The sequence below is a fragment of the Prionailurus bengalensis genome, chromosome B4, assembly GCF_016509475.1.
Source record: "Prionailurus bengalensis isolate Pbe53 chromosome B4, Fcat_Pben_1.1_paternal_pri, whole genome shotgun sequence".
NCBI lineage: Eukaryota > Metazoa > Chordata > Mammalia > Carnivora > Felidae > Prionailurus > Prionailurus bengalensis.
Genome location: NC_057358.1, coordinates 135,952,657 through 135,968,800, shown reverse-complemented (window position 1 = coordinate 135,968,800; position 16,144 = coordinate 135,952,657). Strand labels below are relative to the sequence as shown.

Below are 16,144 nucleotides of genomic sequence, written 5' to 3'. Positions count from 1 at the left end.
TTCTGCATTTTTTAAAAGTTTATTTATTTTGAGAGAGACAGAGAGAGAGAGAGAGAGAGAGAGAGAGAGAACATGAGTGGGGGAAGGGCAGAGAGAGGAAAAGAGAATCCGAAGCAGGCTCCCTGCTGTCAGTGAGCTCCTGAACTGCCTGCGGGCCAAGATCAAGAGTGGGGCACTTAACCCACTGAGCCACCCAGGTGCCCCACTCCCACCGCACCCCCTTTTTACATTTGAGAAAACTGAGACCTGGCAGGAGGGCCGGCGGGGGGGGGGGGGTAGCGAAGTGACTTACCAGCACCCACAGCTATTCCCTGCACGGCCGCCTTCCCCACCTTAATTCTCCTTATTTCTCCTCATGCCTGCAATGCTCTGGCCAAGCAGAACCCTCCTCTCTTCCTGGAGAGCAGGATTTCTTGCCTCTGGGCTTTTGCTTTCATCGTTTCTGTTCACCTTGGCTCAGTTAAATATCACTGCCTTCAATATTGTGGCCCTCCCACTGGACAGGTTCTGGTTCTCTGGGATCGCTGCTGTCCCTTGATGGGGAGGTCTCTTCCAGACTCGATGTCTTTGCTGGGTCTTCTCAGGTCCGTTCCTCCCCAGACTGCCAACTCTCCCCACCCCCCCCCCATCCTAAACATTGGACTTATTGTTTTTAAAGTTTATTTATTTATTTTGAGAGTGAGAGAGCAAAGGAGGGGCAGAGAGAGAGGGGGAGAGAGAATCACAAGCAGGCTCCATCTTGTCAGCACAGAGCCCACTGTGGGGCTCGAACCCATGAGCCATGAGATCATGACCTGAGCTGAAACCAAGAGTCGGATGCTTAACAGACTGAGCCACCCAGGCACCCTGACGTTGGAATTATTTATAGAACGGATGTCTGTAACAGCTTTTGATTTTTTTTTTTTCTCGTACAAGGAACATATATCTCTGCATAAGACAATTTACCAGCTATACAACCATATCTGGGTGTTTTTATTTTTTTGCAGAGTGTTTGGATCTCAGTGAAAATGTTTTAACCTGGGCTACGTAAAGTTTATCCAGGCTGCCGAGTAGGGAATGGCTAATAAAGGACTAACTGGGTCGCTCTTGGTTCCAGACCCAGGTAATGGGCACGTTTTGTGGGGGGGGGGGGGGGGGGAACCACAATGTCAGTTGACAAAGCATGGCTGACGTTAACTGCTCAGATACTGAGTACTCACTTCTACATGCATGCTGTCCACACTCTTTTTTGTCCCACTCACCCCTTACCACAACGTACGATGGGCTCTGTTATCACCCCCGTGTCACAGATCGGGACAAGGAGGTGCAGGGAGCTGCAGTGACTTGCCCAAGGCCCCTGAGTGGGGAAGGGTCAGAGACAGGATCTGGCTCCAGGCCAGTTTGAATTATATTGAAGAAGGAACCAGGAAGTGGCTTCTGGGGCTTGGAGGCCAGAAAGGCTCGGGAGGTGTCTTACTGCCAGCCAGTGCCAGGCTCAGTGCCTCCCCGTGGTGTCCTGTCCGCAGGGACCCCCTCCTAGCCTCACAGGTGTGCAGCGTGAAGGGGGATATGTGTGAGCATGTGTGAGCATGGAGAAGGGGCTGAGGGCAAGGACCGAGGAGTATGTGGGGGAGAGCGGGAGGCGGGAGACAGAGGTGACCCACTGGAGGTTCCGGGGCAAACCTCTCGTCACAATTAGCAAAAACAATGCAAAAGAACGAACGGTTTGGAAAGTGAAAAAACTCTCTCTTTGCGGACTCTCCCAGAATTTGTAGAATTTGTTTGTTTGTTTGAGAGAGAGAGAGAGAGAGAGAGAGTGCAGGGAAGGGGCAGAGAGAGAGAATTCTGAGCAGGCTCTGCGCTGTCAGTGCAGAGCCTGAGGCCAGGCTTGAACCCACGAACCGAGATCATGTCCTGAGCTGAAATCAACCGGCTGATGCTCAACTGACCTATAGGCGCCCCTGTTGGTAGTGGAATTATACAGTCTCCACCATTTTGTGTCCTGCTTCCCCTTTTACTATTCTAGCTTAAGCATGTTCCAGCATCGCTGCACCGTCCTCAGAGGGTTATTCCCCCGTGGAACCAGCACAGATCTGGGTTGGGGCGGACTTGGGTTTCTAATCCTGGCTCCGCCGTTTATCCTCTTTACTCCAGCACCCCCCCCCCCCCTCCGCCGTTCAGCTCCCCAAATTGCCTGGCCTGTCTCCAAACCCTCCCTTGGGCATGCTCGGATCATCCTCTCTACCAGGATCCTCGGAAGCAATGGTTGGAAAGTGGTCAGCGAATGTTGGTAATTTTGTACTCATTGTTATTTCTCTCTGCAGAATGGGGCTAATACTCCCATCAAGCAAGGTCAGGTAAGAACCAGAAATAAAGCGCTCCATTGTGTGGTGCCTGGCCATCCATATGCCCTCCCTGGCGGCTCTGTCCACACACACACCCCTCCACCACCACCACTCCTCCCAGGGCTTAAATTAAGCGGCTCAAGAGGAATGTACTCTTGTGGCGGGAATCGGAGGAAGCCCTGTTGACTTTGGCTTCGCCGAGCGCCCCAGGAGAGGAAACTTTCAGAACGACTACTTCCCTGAATTCCCAGTCGGGTGAGGCGCTGCCCTACGGCGCTCCCCACGCCTGGGTGCCAGCGAAGCCTCAGGACTCTGGCCCCAGTACGTGAGCGCGGCGAAGCACAGCCTGGGAGCGACCCCGGGACAGTGACCCCCGGCACCCTATCGGTTGGTTAAGTAGGCACTCCCCCTTGATTGACAGGAGACGCCGCCAATGGTGCCCAGAGGAGGTCCTTTTGGGCGCCAGGGGGCGTGCCGCCTCCCGGCTCCCTGGCCCAATCCGAGGTGTGGAAGGGGCCGTGGGGCGGGGCCAGGCGCTCAGCAGCCAATGGGGCGAGCACGGCGGGCGCGTCGGGGGCGGTGCGCTCCTGGCCGGCGGCAGCGGCGGCAGCGGCGGCCGCGGCGGGGCAGGGCAGGGCTGGGCTGAGGAGCGCGGCCGGAGGCAGGGCGGGAGCCGGAGCCGGAGACGCCGTCGCGGCGGGAGCGGGGTGAGCGGCGAGTCGGGAGACGAGCGGCGGCCGAGGTGAGGGGCGCGCCGCGACGGTTGGGGCGCCGCGGGCGGCCACCGGGGCGCCGGTGGGCGGCCGGGCCCGCGCTGCTCGCCCGGGGGGAAGCCTGTGCGGCCGCGCGGCCGGCGCGCGGACTTCCTGTCTCCGTGGGAGGGGGCGTGTTCGGGGGCGGCGGGCGCCGGAGCGCGAGCTGGAAGGTTCTCGGGTGGGGGTCGCTGGGGAGGGCAGCGCCGCGACGGGGCCGGCGGGGTTGGAGGCTGCTGCCGAGGGGGCAGGTGGGCGCTCCGCAGACACTCGGGGAGGAGCGGCGGGCGCGCTCCGGGGAAGCCGCCCGGCCGAGGGGCGCGGAGGTTCAGTGGGGGACCCGTGGGGGGCGAGGGCGGCTGCGAGGGGAGGAGCGGGGTGGCTGGTAGGCGCCAGTTGGAGGGCAGGCGGGACACCAACGCGGATGAGCTTATTTGGGGGCCCTTTGAGGACTGCCCTCTATTTCCTTCCTTCCCACCCTCCCCGTGTCTCTCCTGGCTCCACGGGGGTGAGGGCGGCGAGGCCTTCCTGGCGAGCAGGTCCTGGGGCAGCGGGGACAGGCAGGAGAGGCTGGAGCTCTTGGCCTCCGTTCCATCCTCGGAGTTTTACCAGACTGTCAGTGGTTCGTAAGAAACGTGAACACGTTCTCTCTTCTGGGGTTTCCGAGCCTGCCCGGGCATCGGAATTGGAGAGGGGTCCCGGACTGGAGAGGTAGCAATTTCTGCCCCTTAATTTCAGTGGTTCGTTGGGTTTTGGCTCCACTGGAGGCGGGGGAGGGGGGGGGGCGGGGGACTTTGCTTTTCGGATGGAGCTGGTCGGGAGGGCAAACTGTGCTGCCTCCTTGGGACCCACGCAGCTGCTGTCTTTGAGGATGCTGCCCTCCAGTTGGGTGCCCAGGGGAAGGTGTCCTTGGAGGTGGGGTGTGTGTAACCGTTCCCGGGTCTTCCCTCCTCTATTGCAACTGTCCTGTGTTTTTGTGGTTGAGGAGGGTAGGCTGCCCAGAATCTCCACGGCTACTCATTACACTGTTTACCAAACACTCCCTGGCTGTGCTGATGAAAATCAAGAGAACAGCTAAAAGAATTCAAACCTGAGTTGCTGACGGTGAGCTCATAGCTTCCTTCCCTCCTCTGCAGTTTTAGGCTGAAGTTCTGTTTTAACCCTCCTGGGATTGCCAGGTTGGAGCCCAGGGCAAGGAAACCAACCAGGTGGGCGCTGGTGAATGCCAGCCCTCCCCTTCTTGCCCCCAAATGTTCTTATCACACTTGATTCACAAGCCTGCTTGAAGCCTCCACGTACAGGCATTGACTAGGAGCCAGGGCGTTTCTCTTGATTCATGTGGGAAACTCATCTGCGTGCATCTAAACTTTCTTCTGGAGCTCGGCATTCTCCTTGGTGAGGTTATGCTACTTGAGATATGAGGCCACCACATCAAAAACTTTTCTGTGGTGTGTGATTTTCTTTTGACAATTGTCTTCAGGCTTTAAAGAAGCTGGCTGTTGGGCCGGTGATATTGAGTACTCGGGAAAGTAACATAACAGGGAAGAGCAGAAGGGTGATTCGGTCTGTACTCTTTATTCAGGTTTCGGAGGGGAATTAAAAACTCATTTGAACGGAAGTGGCACGTTCAGCTCATGGTGTTTGGGAGTTGGAACTTTATTACTTTCAGTCACAGGTGTATGAGAGGTTGTAGTGTTTAAATTACCTAAAAGTATGCATCTGAAAAAGTGTGTGGGTTCCCGGCACCGCCTGCTGCTGGGAGATAAGGTTGTCTTTCCCTTGTCCTTGATGCCCAATCCAGATCTCTGATAGCCAGGCCATTTCTGGGGTGGGAGCTGAGGGGCGTTTGTCCTTTTCATTTTATTCTCTATATTCACTTGAAAATTGTGTTGACCGACTTAAGGACACGATGCTCAGGCTTCCTGCTTCTGACCGGGTCATCAGTTGATTCTGGGATGTTAAGAAATATCAAAAAGATTCCACAGACGCCTTAATTAATAGTAATGGTGCCTTGCGTTTAGAGATGGGGCACCTGTTACCCAGTGCTCTTAGGCCACACTCAGTGGAACCTCTGCGCTGACTCGCGCCTGCCTTATCTGCCATCAGATTGTCATGGTCGCTGTACGGAGGCCTCCCCATAGATTATGGGGGTAATGACCACATTCATGTGAGCCGTGGTGCTGGCTCAGTTTTTTTTCCAGTTAGATTGTTTGGAACTGCAGTTGGCCCACCTGAAGGCAGGGTGGCAGGGCCTCAGTTATGAAGTCAGTGTGCATTCCGCAGGTAGAGACCGACCTTTACGGCCCTGGCGGTGATCCTTCACAAACCTGAAAGTATCTTGGTGCCTGAAACCTGACTCCTGATGGGTCCCAGTGGTGGTCCCTGGGGCGGCTGTGTAGGAATTCCTTCAGACGTTTGGTATTGCGATGATTATGTTCTGTCTGCTGACCGCAGACAGTCTTAAAAGAATTCTCCAAGTATACTCAGAGGTATTCTGTGCCATGCAATGTTCTTGACGTGTGTGTAGTTCCAAAGGTAACTCTTTAAAGAACAGCGGCGATCTGGGAGCACACACGTTGGTAGTTTGATTAAAAACACACATTAAACAACAACAGAGATGTCCTTTCTTTAGTTATGTGTTGGCTTCCGTTTATTCCCAGAATAACAATTTATTCATTCTGCACGTTAATCTGTTAGCTTAATAGAACACCTTGTATTTTTTAAATTCCTAGAATAAAATATTTTGTTTTTTAATTTTTATTTATTTTTATTCTATTTTAGAGAGAGCATGAGCAGGGGAGAGGGGCGGAGAGGGGCAGAGAAAGAGAGAGAGAGAGAATCTTAAGAAAGCTCCACACTTATTGTGGAGCCCAACATGGGGCTGGATCCCATGACCCTGGGTTCATGACCTGAGCTGAAAGCAAGAGTCAGAGTCTCAACTGACTGAGCCACCTAGGAGCCCCTGTTTTGTTCTGGTTTTTTAAAGAATTTTTTTTTTTTTTTAAGTAATCTCTACACCCAGCGTGGGACTCAAACTCACAACCCTGAGGGCAAGAATCACATGCTCCACCGACTGAGCCAGCCAGTTGCCCCCAAATCTTTAGTTTTTAATTGAGATATATTGGACATATGTTTATGTGTTTCTCTAAAAAAATTTTTTTTTAATGTTTATTTATTATGGAGAGACAGAGACAGAGCATGAGCATGGGAGGGGCAGAGAGAAGGGGAGACACAGAATCTGAAGCAGGCTCCAGGCTCTAAGCTGTCAGCACAGAGTCTGATGTGGGGCTCAAACTCACGGAGCGTGAGATCATGACCTGAGCTGTAGTTGGACACTTAGGCGACTGAGCCACCCAGGCGCCCCTCAGGTTTTATATTTGTAAGGTGAAGGCCTGAGAGGTTCTTCACCTTTTGAGAATTTAATAAAAACTGGGCACTCCTTCCCAGAAAGCACACAGCTTCAGAGGGCTGGGCCAGATTGAGGTCTCTGGGATCACCCCATCTCTAACCCCCTTCACTGCTGATACTCTGTAATCCTATTTTCTCGGTCATCTTTGAGCTAATAATAACAATGACTTGTATTTATAGAGGACACATTCCAAAGCATTTTCACCTCTCTTTTTTTTTTTTTTTTTTTGTTTTGGGTCCTTAAAATGTTTCTGACTGGTTTGGGTGGTGATGGATAGTCCTTTTCACGATGAAGAGAGAGGTACGGGGCTGGCTATTCCTTTGGTAGGATCACACAGCCAGAGGCTTGTCCTGGGACCAGAACTGGGGCACCTGGTTGCCAGCTTGGGGTTTTTCCATTAGGTTTTGCTTCCTTGGTGGTTGTCATTACCAGTTATGTTTGGCAGTGTAAATATCCCAGGATGTGTCACTTACAGAGGAAACTATTTGCTCATCTGCTGAAAGGGCTGTTTTTTGTTTTTTTTTTTTTGTCGGAATTTGGATCACTGAACACCTTTCTGCCTGACTGTCAAAAGGATTATTTTGTTTTTGTTATGTTTTTCTTGTCATATTTTTCATAGGGACACGTTTGTAGGACTTAGGTGTTTTGAGCAGACTCGTTTAATGTTTATTGATTAAAGGGTACATTGAAATGATTACCACTCAGTTGCTTAGCACTTGAAAAACGTGTGAAGTCAATGTTAAGTCAGAACTCCAAATGTTTGACTTGTCCATCCAAATATGTACTTCAGATGAGATACGCCTGCAGCCTGTGAGGCCCCTCCCTGGGCCCAGAGCTCCTGGGTGGGTTTGAGGGTTGGGTGTGGATTGTGCCAATGACCATGACTTTCCAACAGTGGCTTCTTGTGGCCTTCTGGCCAGAGTCTGAATATTTTAGGGACTGATTTTTTTCAGTTTATTAACAGAGCACAGAGTCTCAGCTCATGTATGCAAAAGAACACTGAATTTTAAAGACTCACGGATGTTAGGTGGTTTATTACTGATGGAAAGAATCATCGCAGTGAAGATGTTTTGAATACTCAGATGGAGGTGTAGGGTGGCATACAGTAGGTATCCCTCAAATGTGGTGTGAGTGCGTGTGGTCCTGTCTTCTTGTTAGGTTGCATCTGAGACTATTATTCATCGTCCAGAGGTGGAAGAAGGTATTTGTTCGTTATTTGTTCATTTCACCATGCACTTCTTTGGGAAACCTACAAGGGCGAGGCAGATATGCACCTTCTCCCTGACACTGAACAGAAAGCCTCATGCCATGTGTCGGCTTCCTTAAATGAATCGCTCCCCAGAGAGAGGAATTGGTGGAGGCTACAGGCAGCAGTGAATTCTGAGCATTAAGCAGTTGGAAGTCCCCAGAAGTAGCAGCCTGGTCAGGAAATGAGGCTGTCGGAGGGCAAGGCCCATGACGAGGCCCCAGGCTGCCCGCCCCCTTGCAGGGATGGTGTCTAGTTAAACGTGACCTGCCATAATGGCTCCTTCATTAGCTCTGCTGGTATTTACAAGCCCTTTTCTGACCAGGAAGCTTGCATCTGTAGGCTGGCGCTTCTCTTCCAGTGGCCTGCTCTCTGTGATTTAAATATCGTTAAGAGTGGTTGTCAGCTCCTTTAGACTGCCATGTCCAAGTGCCTGCTTTTTATTTTAATTTCACTCCCTGGGGCCGAGAGCGTTTGGAGAGATGTTTGTGGGTGTGGGGAAGTGGACAAGGCGGGGGGGGGGGTCGAAGCTGGGGGCATCCTGGCTCCTGAGTGTCCAGTGTGCCTGGCTCCGCCCACAGCTCTGGGATCCCAAGATGAAGGTGACTGTCACACTCTGCAGAGGCAGCTCAGTCAAGGAGGCTGACCTGGAAGCAATCACGTTTCACCAGGACAGTAGCAGATAGGAGCATGAATAAAGTAGAGGGGACCGAGGTGGGAGGGTCTGACTGCCCTCAGAACGCTGCAGAGAGCTGACCTTCAGGGAAGTGACTTTGGAGGGGTTTTCCAGATCCACAGGTGCTTTCCAGGGGACGATGCCTGGAAGGAGAATCCCAGTCGGGGAGGCACGGTGCTGTCGAGAATGTGGGAGTGTGAGTGGCTTGGGGTGAGAGGAGCCTCTTCAGGTGGAGGGAGGGAAGGCTGGGTGGGCAGGCTTCAGGTTGTGTAACCTGCCCGGCACGCTGGCTCGGGTTTTGGACCTCTTCCTGGAGGACGGGAGTTCAGTGGGGAACTGTTTCCGGGCAGCAGACACAGCAGGTTGAAGCTCTGCACAGAAAGGAAACGTCAGTTGAGAAGTCTGGGATGCAGATGGGGACGGGTGGTTAGGTAGCTCATTTTCACCAAGGTCACCGCTGTCCCCTGGAGGCTCAGGGATTACCATCCAGGTTTCTAGGAGGCGGTGGCTGCACTCTCTAATGACAGGGGCTTCCAGAGTGGGATTGGCAACCGTCTTGCCTCAGTCTCTTTGCTTATCGTGTTGCTTGCAGTTTTGGTTGGTAATGCAGTGGCTGCCTGGGTTCTGCCTTTTCCCTGTGGTTTTTGCTCACCGATCCATGCAGTCAGGAGGTAACTTTCACCTCTGGTTCCTGCAGGAAGGTCATATTGCACTAAGCTATGGGAGGTAACACGGTTTCAGAGTCGCACAGTCCCGGTTTGAGTTCAGCTCTACCCCTAGGTAACCGTGTGGCCTTCCTTGGCCACATGCTTCAACATCTTCAGAACTGGACCGCTGACGGCCCCCTCCTCACATGACCTAGGGAGGGCAGTGTGGCCCCGAGAGCTCAGCACCTGTGCCAGCTCCATGGTGCGGGCTCAGTAACTTTGGTCGAGCTCAGAGTCCAAGGTCTACTTAAGTGAATTTGCTGAGTAAGCAAGTGTGCCTATAAAATGCCTAATTTGATGTTATGTTATCCAATTGTATTGCAGATCCTCCTACAATGTTTTCTTTTCCCCAGTGAAAGTCTATTTGGTATATTTGCACCTTTCCTTGGTGACCCGGGTCATAGGGACGATGTCGGGTTGTCGATGGGGGCAGGGCCTCTGGACATGCATGGAGTGCGGCCCGCCCTGGCACTTGCAGGGCCTGGCTCCTGTCTCCTTGCCGCCTCTCTGCTTCTGTCTGAATCTGCCCTTCCTGTTGGGGCGCAGGCCGGAGGGCGGTCCAACCTCTCCCGAAGCCTTGCTCCTTCTGGGAGGGCGATTCTGTGCCTGAGTTGAATGTTCTAGGTGGTGGAGAGCCTGAGTCTGAGATGACGGGCCGATGCTGTGATTTAGTGACTCTCAGATTCGAAGGCGCATGTGTGAGGGTGATGATGGCTGTCACTGAGGTGACGAAAAATACCACGACTTGAGAAAGCCAGTTGTGAAGGTACACGGACACTTGTCCCATGGGGAAAGTATTAGACTACGTGCAGCGATGGTAGTTAGGGCTGTAGAATTATGGGCGGTTTTCTCCCTGTGTCCCAAACTGCACCATTACCCTTCTCCTTTTAGAATTAGTATTTGTGCAGGAGCTTGATTTTATAATGACAACATATGAAAAACAGCCTGGTTGTGCAGGCATCTGCAGTTTACCAGAACTTTCCTAGAGCTCTCGTTTTGTTTCCAGAGCAGCCTTATTGGTTGGCCTCACTCTTCATTGTTTGGAGGAGGAAAAGAGGGAGGCCTGGGGGGCTGGTGGTTTGGCTGAGGCCAGCCGGCCAGGACCCCGACCGGGCCTCCACCCTGAGCCGGGCTTCCCTGGGAGCCTCGGTGTGGGGCCTGTGCTGGGGCCTGCAGGCGGCCTTCACAGAACGGACTGCGTCCAGTGTTGTGACGTTTCCTATTCAACCGAATGAAATTTTATTATAAAGCGGTGCCTAAACCATGCTTTGTGAACATTCTCGTATTTGAAACTACAATTTGTGTTCCGTTGTGCCCAATTATGTTGTCGCCAACCGAGCGTGCCAAGTCTGTGAGTTGTGGTCTTCAAGAGGAACCACAGAGCCGGCCGTGCCCCCCGCACGGACCTCCAGGCCCACTATTAGTGGGTTTTTATAGCTGACTGGTTGTTGGAGGCTGGAGCTGGCCTGCCTGGGTGCCGTTGAGCTTGGATGTGACGGTGTTTCAATCCAGGGAGCAGTTGGGACAGACGTCCAGCGCCAGTAAACGCATCCTCAGCTCAGGAGTCTGGGCAGGCACCAGCGAGGAGGCCCGCGACAGTGGGGGTCGGTTGAGGGTGGAGGCCACCACCTGGGACAGGCCTCTGGGTTTTGGGGTTCCTGAGGGACCGTACAGGAAGCTCTACATTCCTGCTCCCTTGATTCTTGCCACGAGAGAGCGTTAACTCCACTTCCACGTAAGTAAATCAGAGTTCTGAGAGATGAAGTGACCTTCACAGGGTCACCGTCAGAGCTGACCCTCAGCTTGACTCTGAAGCCACACTCTTCTCACTCATCTGCTGCCTTGAATAAGTAGATTCTGGGTCAGTCAGTCTCCTATGAAAATAAGCATTACATGCTAGTCCTCTTTCCCCACCTCTCAGAAACAGAAAAGAGGTGAGTCATGTGGTCTTTTGTTTTAAGATAGGATCTATGCCTGCCACTAACTTGGGCAAGATAATCTGGAAGTTTGTAATTTATATAGCAGGGAGATAAGGGCAGGAAAGGGAGAGGCTTTTCAGTAGCTCAGCTGCTAGGTGTGTGGTCACGGCCTGTCCATCATCCACCTGTCCGCTGCCACTGTCCAGCTCCTGACTGGTGTGTGTGTGTGTGTGTGTGTGTGTGTGTGTGTGTGTGTGTGTGGTGGGGGGGCGGGGGGGACAGCATGCCTGGGGATTCCAGAGCTCCCGGCTTAGGCGTACCCTTGCCTCACCTCCCACTGGCTGTATTTTGAAAAGTGTCACATGTTGTTTAAAAACAGCGAGTTGAGGAGAAATCACATTTCTGTAAAGCACTCCTTTTGCACTACGTAAAATTGTGAAAGATATTCACGTTTTGTTGCCATTGTGATACCAAATGAAGATCCGTTGTCGAGGTAAATTAGAGCAGATGTTTGTTTGTATGCTGGTGATAATCGTTAAAAGGCTTATACCAACCCCATTCTTGTCTTTTTCTTTTAAATATTGAAGGTGCAAAGGTTTTTCTTTTTTTTTCTTTTTAATGTTCATTTATTTATTTTGAGAGAGAGAGCGTGCACTAGCAGGGAAAGGGCAGAGAGGGAGGGAGAGAAAGAATCCTGTGCTGGTGGCACAGAGCCTGACGTGGGGCTCGAACCCTTGAACTGCGAGATCATGACCCGAGCCGAAAGCAAGTGTCAGACGCTTAACTGACTGAGCCACCCAGGCGTCCCAGAAAATAGAGTTTTCTGAATAAAGAACTCTTCCTGTGTTTTACCTTCCGCATGCATAGGGGTTTTCAGTTTATCTTAAGAGTAGTTGCCACATGCTAGCTGCCTGCTTTGTTTCAGGCTTCAGGGGAGGCCAGGGAGGTGCATTGCCTCTGTCCGACCTCTGACATCACCAGTCTGAATGCAAGGACACTGCAGGAGTGAGACCGTGTGCCTAGTCCAAGGTCATTCAGGTTGTAAACAGGGTTGTAAATGGCAGGCACCAACCGCATGTGCCTCTTTTTCATTAATCTTCGCTGGTAGGAATGCATTATTCAGATCCACTGAAATATTTTATCTGATCTTTTCCAGGGTTTTACCATTGTCTTTAACAAGACCTTTAATGATTTTATAATCTTGTGAATGTAATGAGATTAAACCATTTCCTTAATGCTGGCCATTTTAGGTAATTTCCAACTTTTTTGGCTATTGTAGATGAATTTGTAATTTACAGTTTCATTTTTCTTTCTCCATTTGTGTGTTCAGTTCCTGGGAATAAATTCTCAGAAATAGAAGTCCCAGATTAAAGGGTATGAACGTCTTAGAGGTTTTGAAAGCCTTCTCTGTTGCTTGTGGGTTTGTTTTCCTGATACTTATGGGTGAAAGTGTCGAGGGATTCTCTCTCTTTAAGATGCCTTGGCCTCTGGAACGTGCAAGGATCTGTGAGATTAAGAAACTTTCGAGAGGTTTTCTCAAATGAGTCACGTTTCCTTTCTAGGTTTCTGGCTATCGTTTTACTCGAGTTAGCAGGAAACAGTCTTTGAAAAAGGCGTTGCTACTTTATCAATCACCCGAGCTAATGTTCTACGTCCCCAAGGTTGTAAATGTTTGTGGCTGCGTTCCTCCGTCAGTACTGTGGTCCTGCCGCTCTGGGCCACCACATCTCTTCGTTCTCGGACAGTGTGCATATCGGGAAGGGCCCTGCTGTGCCAGGTCTTCCCCGCCAGTGTCACTGGGATGTCAGGACAGCCTGGGAATCAAGTGATCCTGCAGATTTTGCCTTGTGTACCTTCTAGAGGCAGCTCTCAGAGGTGTTCCTGGCCCTGTGAACGGTTAGAGTCCAACAGCTCAGAGAACATACTGGGAGGTTTATAGTGTCGTGCTTGCTCTCCTTGTGGTTTTTTTTTTTTTTTTTTTCTCTGTTCGGAAGTTGTTGTGTCCTTCACTGTCCCTCACCGTGTCCCTTCCCCGAGGGATGGCTGGCTTTTTCATCTTCCACAGTCCCTTAGGTATCCTCCCTCAGACTGAGTGGAGTCCTGTTTTCCTGGTGGCTCGTTTTCCAGGGTCTGCAAAAGACCTGCTTATCAGGAACTAGGAGGGGCTCTGGTGGGGAGCGGTGCTGGGCCTCAGGGCCTCGCTCTTCCCCTCCTGGAGCCCCTCCCTTGGATTCCTGCTGTGCCTCCTTCACGGCCTCCCATCTCTGGGGTGGGCAGGGCCTGCTTCCCCTGGAGTCCTCTGTCCTCCCCAGGACAAAAACTCTTTTCTTAGTTCTTATCCTGGCTAAGAAAGGCTGACGTCCACAACAGAACAGAATGAGAGACATTAGTATGAGTAAGAGGAAATCATCGCAAACACCACAGAAGCGTAAGGAGAGTGTTGTCTCCCAGGCACCAGTGGGTCCTCACTGCCAACACTGCAGGGCTGGCTTCTCTGGGTCCGCTCAGCTGGGTGCCACCTCCATTCCTGCTTCCCCTCCCCACTCATGTGTATTCTGTCAATTTTGTTTTCATTTAATTTTCATTTAATTTTTTTAAAATTTTATTTTATCTTTAATGTTTATCTGTTTTTGAGAGACGGAGCACGAACAGGGGAGGGGCAGAGAGAGGGGAGACACAGAATGCGAAGCAGGCTCCAGGCTCCGAGTTGTCAGCACAGAGCCCGACGCGGGGCTCGAACTCAGGAACTATGAGATCATGAGCTGAGCCGAAGCTGGACGCTTAACTGACTGAGCCACCCAGACGCCCCAATCAACCCCGGTTTTAGAGTCATGCTTTGCTCTGTGCTTAGCAGTCTGTGTTTGTATCACAAGTATGGAAACTGTACTTTGCCCTGGTTTCCACAGATGCCTAAACGGGCCTAGGTTAGCTGTTGCCGAGGCAACTTGCCAAGCCTTTGGTTGTGTGTGTGGCAGAGGCTTTGGCAGGGGCCGGAAGGCTCAGGCATCCTTGCAGCTTCTCAGCCTAGCTGGATGGTAACTACCAAGCCCCAGAGGCTCACGCTCTTAGCTTCCCCTTTTTTCCACACTTCCTGTTTTATTTCCCGAGAAATGTCTGCTCAGCTGCCGTGACCTGGCCGGGTGGCGTGGCGTGAGGGCTACTGAGTCTCAGGACAGGCCCTCTGATACCTGACCTTGAGGCATGATTCCTTAGCAGCCTTTGAGCCACGCTTTTTTCTGGGTTCAGCAGGGTGCACGGTGGTGGCCCACCAAGTTTCTTCTGCTTCTTTGACCTGGGGCTGGGCCTTACCTGAGAGTCCCACGGAAACAGGGCCTCGCGGTGGGGCGAGAGGGGTAGACCTGGCCACGAGTGAGTCATGGGGAAAAAGTTAACGTCTCTTTTTATGAAAAGTGAATGAGGTGGTTGGTATAATAAATTCCAGACTTGTTTCTGTTATTTTCTCTTTAATGCTGCTTTTATTTCCTTTTGGATTTCTCTCTTCTTGCTCTTACAGGTGGGTGTGAAGTTGCCTGATTTGGGGGGAAAGGCTGTTTTATCACCTCCCTTTAAAGCTCAAGACCAGTCATGTGACCCTCCTTGAAGGTTTTGTGTTTGTGTGTGTGTGTGTGTGTTTGTCTCCAGAATTGTTGTTTTAGGCCTGTGCTTTTTGGTCTCTAACCTCCAGCAGGAACGTGTAGTTTACGAAATTCAGAAATGGTTGAGACCAGGGGCTCCTGGGTGGCTCAGTCAGTTCAGCGATCGTCTCTGGCTCAGGTCATGATCTCGCCATTCGTGAGTTCGAGCCCTGCATTGGGCTCTGTGCTGATAGTACAGAGGCAGCTTTGGATCCTCTGTCTTCCTGTCTCTCCCCTGCTCGTGCTCTCTCGCTCAAAAATAAGTAAAAATTAAAAAAAAAAAAAGTTGAGAATCATGTGCCCTCTAACTGATAGGCAGGGTGAGGGGACCCCTTTAAATTCCTGCCTTGGGGCGCCTGGGTGGCGCAGTCGGTTAAGTGTCACGATCTCGCCGTCCGTGAGTTTGAGCCCCGCGTCGGGCTCTGGGCTGATAGCTCAGAGCCTGGAGCCTGTTTCTGATTCTGTGTCTCCCTCTCTCTCTGCCCCTCCCCCGTTCATGCTCTGTCTCTCTCTGTCTCAAAAATAAACGTTAAAAAAAAAAAAATTAAAAAAAAATAAATTCCTGCCTTACAAAAACTTAATGTTAGTAGCACGATTGGAAGAGGTGGAGGCCCACTCCCGAGAGATGAACTCTGTCAGCCCTGGGTGCTGGGTGGGGGGAGGCGGCTTTCCCTCCCGGGGTGGAGGTGGCACGTTGCCCCTGTTCAGAGACTGCAGAGCCCTGCTCTCAAGTCCTGCCGCCGTCTCCTCACCCTCCTCACCGGGGACCCGGGTTGCCTTCCCCTGTAGGAGGGCCCCTCTCTGAGCAGTGGGATGGGGACGAGACTGCTGAGTTCTGGTCACGGGCCAGCGCCATTTCCTCCGCTACAGATGTATGCAGTTGAAGGGACAGGCGCACAGATCTGCCTTAAAGCCCTCTAGTGCATTGGTGGTCCCCACAGGGACGCTGGCTCCCCAGGAGGTGAGGGTGTGGCCCCAGAGGGATCGCGCACTCAGAGCTGTGCCCACCAGGCGTAGTTTGTACACAGGGTTTTTGCTGGCTTTCGACTTTCTTGTTGCGAAGTACATTCCAGAATCCGAACTGCAGATGTAAAGGCTGGGGCCTGCCCACGGCAGAGCCGAAGACTGCATGGTGGCCAGCCCTTGAGAAGCCTTCTCTTTTCTGGGTAAGTTCCCCTCTGGTTGATTTTGCTCTGTGAAGTTTGCTGCCTTACTAACATAACCTTGGTCATTAGTGTTCTGAGATGTGGGTGGAACTCAGCGGTATATCCTGACTTGGGTTTAGTTCTGAGCTCTCTTTTGGAATTTCATGACAATAGACTCCCCCACCCCGCCAAGAGGTTGCAAGCGTTTTTGCGCACAATTCCGGGAAGTTCATAAATCCTCATTTGATTATTCAACAATATTTGAATGTCCGTCTCTTGCCAGGCCTGATTCCTAGCACTGGGGTTACAGCAGGAACACAGTAGACCAAGA

The 16,144-nt window shown here is 51.9% G+C and overlaps 1 protein-coding gene across 2 annotated transcripts in view; it reads left to right on the top strand.

Annotated features, from left to right (window-relative positions):
* Window positions 1–2,913: 2,913 nt before the first annotated feature.
* PACSIN2 (protein kinase C and casein kinase substrate in neurons 2) overlaps window positions 2,914–16,144 on the top strand; it is a 134,613-nt gene continuing 121,382 nt past the window's right edge. The window contains exon 1 of one of the 2 annotated variants that reach the window (XM_043562812.1): window positions 2,914–3,066. The gene's annotated coding sequence lies outside the window, so the exon portion shown is untranslated. The remainder of the gene's footprint in view (window positions 3,067–16,144) is intronic. The other variant, XM_043562808.1, reaches the window with a different exon arrangement.